Genomic DNA, 4,854 nt, shown 5'->3' on the forward strand with positions numbered 1-4,854 from the left:
AAAGAGAGAGAAGGGGGGGAAGAGCAGGAAGCATCAACTCCCATATGTGCCTTGACCAGGCAAGCCCAGGGTTTTGAACTGGCGACCTCAGCATTTCCAGGTCGACGCTTTATCCACTGCGCCACAACAGGTCAGGCACAAAATAGACTTTAAAACAAAGACTATAGAAAGGGATACAGAAGGTCATTACATAATGATAAAGGGAATAATCCATAGGAAGAGATAACCATTATAAATATCTACGCACCTAATATAGGAGCACCTAAATATAGAAAGCAGACTTTGATGGACATAAAGGGTGAGATCAACAGCAATATTATAATAGTAGGGGATTTCAATACCCCACTAACATCACCAGATAGATCCTCAATAAAGAAAATTAATAAAGAAACAGCAGAATTAAAGGACACACTAGATCAACTGGATTTAATAGATATTGTCAGAACCTTTCAACCTAAAGCAGCAGAATACACATTCTTTTCAAGTGCTTACGATATATTCTCTAGGATAGAACACATGTTAAGGCAGAATATGAGCCTCAAGAAATTTAAGAAGATTGAAATCATATCAAGCATCTTCTCTGACCATAATGGAATGAAACTAGAAATCAACTACAATATAAAAACTGAAAAACACTCAAACACTTGGAAACTAAACAGCATGTTATTAAATAATGAATGGGTCAACAATGAGATCAAGGAAGAAATAAAAAATTTTCTTCGAAACAAATGAAAATGAGCATACATCAACTCAAAATTTATGGTACACAGCAAAAGCAGTCCTGAGAGGAAAGTTCATAGCATTACAGGCATACCTTAAAAAACTAGAAAAAGCTCACATAAACAACTTAACCCTGCAACTAAAAGAACTAGAAAAAGCCTGTCCGGGCAGTGGCACAGTGGATAGAACGTCTGACTGGGGTGCGGAGGACCCAGGTTTAAGACCCCGAGGTTGCCAACTTGAGTGCAGGCTCATCTGGTTTAAGCAAAGCTCACCAGCTTGAACCCAAGGTCACGGGATTGAGCAAGGAGTTACTCAATCTGCTGCAGCCCCATGGTCAAGGCACATATGAAAAAGCAATCAATGAACAACTAAGGTGTCACAACAAAAAACTAATGATTGATGCTTCTCATCTCTCTCCATTCCTGTCTGTCTGTCCCTATCTATCCCTCTCTCGGACTCTTTCTCTGTTACTGTAAAAAAAAACAAAAATATAAAATAAAAATAAAAAAACAACTACAAAAAGAACAGCAAGTAAAGCCCTAAGGAAGTAGAAGGAAGGAAATAATGAAGATCAGAGCAGAAATAAATGACATACAGGCTAAAAGAACAAAACAGTACAGAGGATCAATGAAACCAAGAGCTGGTTTTAATCTTAACCAAGATTGATGAACCTTTAACCAGACTCACCAAGAAAAAAGGAGGACTCAAATAAATAAAATTAGAAATGAGAGTGGAGAAGTAACAACTGACACAGCAGAAATACAAAGGATTGTAAGAAAATACTGTGAGAACTGTATGCCAAAATATTAGACAACCTAGGTGAAATGGACAATGTCCTTGAAAAATATAATCTCTCAAAAATCAATCTGAAAGAATCAGAAAACCTAAGTAAACTGATTGCAACAAATGAGATAGAAACAGTTATCAAAAAACTCCCAATAAACAGAAGTCCTGGGCCAGATGGCTTCACAGGTGAATTCTACTAAACATTCAAAGAAGAACTAACTCCTATCCTTCTCAAACTATTTCAAAAAATTCAAGAGGAGGGAAGAATTCCAAGCTCCTTTTATGAGGTGAGCATAATTCTGATTCCAAAACCAGGTAAAGACAACGCAATAAAAGAAAAATATAGGCCAATATCCTTGATGAATTTAGATGCTAAAATTCTCAACAAAATATTAGCAAACCGGATCCAGCAATACATGAAAAAAGTCATACATCATGATCAAGTGGGATTTATTCTGGGGAGGCAAGGCTGGTACAATATTTGTAAATCAATCAATGTGACTCATCACATAAACAAAAGAAAAGAGAAAAACCACATGATAATATCAATAGATGCCGAAAAAGTATTTGATAAAATCCAGCACCCATTTATGATTAACACTCTCAGCAAAGTGGGAATACAGGGAGCATACCTCAATATAATAAAGGCCATCTATGACAAACCCACAGCCAACATCATACTCAATGGACAAAAGTTCAGGAACAAGGTAGGAGTGCCCCATTTCACCACTCTTATTTAACATAGTTCTGGAAGTCCTAGCCACAGCAATCAGACAAGAAGAAGAAATAAAAGGCATCCAAACTGTAAAAGAAGTTATAAAACTATCATTATTTGCTGATGATATGATACTGTATATAGAAAACCCTAAAGTCGCAGTCAAAAAACTGTTGGACCTGATAAACGAATTCAGCAGGGTGGCAGGATATAAAATTAATACTCAGAAATCAGAGGCATTTTTATACACCAATAATGATCTGTTTGAAATAGAAATTAAGAAAACAATCCCCTTCACTATTGCACCAAAAATATAAAGTTCCTACGAGTAAATTTAACCAATGAGGTTAAAGACTTGTACTCAAAAAATTATAAAACACTGATAAAAAAATTCAAGGAAGATACAAACAAGTGGAAGCATATACCGTGTTTATGGTTAGAAAGAGTAAATATCATTAAAATGTCTATATTACCCAAAGAAATTTAAACTGATAAGAACAGATACTACACTTGATCTTAGCCAAAAGGCCGAGAAGCGATTACCCAAAACAATTTATAAAATTCATTGCAATTCCTATTAAAATACCAATGACATACTTCAAAGATATAGAACACACATTCCAAAAATTTATATGGAACCAAAAGAGAACACGAATAACCTCAGCAATCTTGAAAAGGAAGAATAAAGTGGGAAGTATCACACTTTCGGATATCAATTTATACTACAAGGTCATTGTACTCAAAACAGCTTGGTACTGGCATAAGAACAGGCATATAGATCAATGGAACAGAACAGAGAACCCAGAAATAAACCCACAGCTTTATGGACAACTGATATTTGACAAAGGAGGTAAGAGCATACAATGGAGTAAAGACAGTCTCTTTATCAAATGGTGTTGGGAAAATTGGACAGCTACCTGCAAAAAAATGAAACTAAACCACCAACTTACACCATTCACAAAAATAAACTCACAATGAATAAAAGACTTAATTAAATGTAAGTTGTGAAACCATAAGCATCTTAGAAGAAAACACAGGCAGTAAACTCTCTGACATCACTTGCAGCAATATATTTGCTGATTTTCTCCAAGGGAAATAAAGGACAGGATAAACAAATGGAACTATATCAAACTAAAAAGTTTTTGCACAGCTAAAAACAATATGAACAGAATAAAAAAACAAATCACAGAATGGGAGAACATATTCAACAATACATCTGATAAAGGGTTAATAACCAAAATGTATAAAGAACTTGTAAAACTCAACACCAGTTATAGAAACAATCCAATCAAAAAATGGGCAAATGTAATGAACAGATACTTCTCCAAAGAGGATATACAGATGTCCAAAAGGCAGATGAAAAAATGCTCAACATCACTAATCATTAGAGAAATGCAAATTAAAACCACAATGAGATATCATCTCACACCAGTCAGAATGGCCCAAGTGTCTGTCAGTGGACCAGTGGATTAAAAAGCAGTGGTATATATACACAATGGAATACTATGGGGCCATTAAAAAGAAGGAAATCTTACCTTTTGCGATACCTATACACAATGGAATACTATGAGGTCATGAAAAAGAAGGAAATCCTACCTTTTGCGACAACATGGATGGACCTGGAAACTATTATGTTAAGTGAAATAAGCCAGGCAGAGAAAGAAAAATATCATATGACCTCACTCATTTGAGGAATCCAAGGAACAATGAGAACTGAGGAACAGAATAGAGACAGAGGTGAGATCAAAGGGACCAGAGGGAAAGCAGACAGAGAGAAAGGGGATGATAGGATGGGATCAGAAAAGGGAAAGAGATTGCTGAAATTATACATACATAACACAATGTTATAGAGAGCAGAAAAGGTAATCCTGGAGAAAAAGGGGGAGGGTGTTGTAGGAGGGGAAAAAGGGGGATGTTGTGGGGAACATGGGGGAGGGGAGGATGCATTCAGGGGAACACTAGAATGTATGTAAACACAATAAATTAAAATTTAAAAAATGGTGAAAATAATAAACTTTATGTTATATATATTTTATCGCACACAAAAAACAGGTGCTTGATTAACAGTAGCAAAGGACGATGGAGTGCAAAAGTATTCACAAAATAGTTCGCTACAATGAACAGGGTAGGAACCCTTTTCATTACTCAAAGGTAAACACCATTGAAAAAACCACCACAGAAGCACATGAGATAAAAAAGATAGCAACAGAGGAAAGATGTATGGAATACAACCAAATAAAAACAAAAGAGAAAAACGAAAGAGAAGGATCAAACAAGACACAAAACTAACAGAAAGCAAGATATAAAATGGAAATAGGGAACTCACAAGTGTCAATAATTATACTAAATGTAAATGGATTAAACTCACCAATAAAAAGGCACAGAGTAGCAGATTAAAAAAGAAAATCCAACTGTATGCTGCCTACAGGAAACTCATCTAAGTAACAAGGATAAAAACAAATTCAAAGTGAAAGGCTGGAAAACAATACTCCAAGCAAATAACATCCAAAAAAAAGCAGGCGTAGCAATACTCATATCTGATAATGCTGACTACAAGACAGCAAAAGTACTCAGAGACAAAAATGGCCATTTCATAATGGCTAAGGGGACACTGAATCAAGAAGACATAA

At 35.5% G+C, this 4,854-nt stretch overlaps 1 pseudogene; it reads right to left on the bottom strand.

The window, feature by feature from the left end:
* Positions 1 to 2,664: 2,664 nt before the first annotated feature.
* LOC136306990 (U2 spliceosomal RNA) lies at positions 2,665 to 2,764 on the bottom strand (annotated as a pseudogene).
* Positions 2,765 to 4,854: the final 2,090 nt, after the last annotated feature.

Source organism: Saccopteryx bilineata, chromosome 5 (genome assembly GCF_036850765.1).
Source record: "Saccopteryx bilineata isolate mSacBil1 chromosome 5, mSacBil1_pri_phased_curated, whole genome shotgun sequence".
Lineage (NCBI taxonomy): Eukaryota > Metazoa > Chordata > Mammalia > Chiroptera > Emballonuridae > Saccopteryx > Saccopteryx bilineata.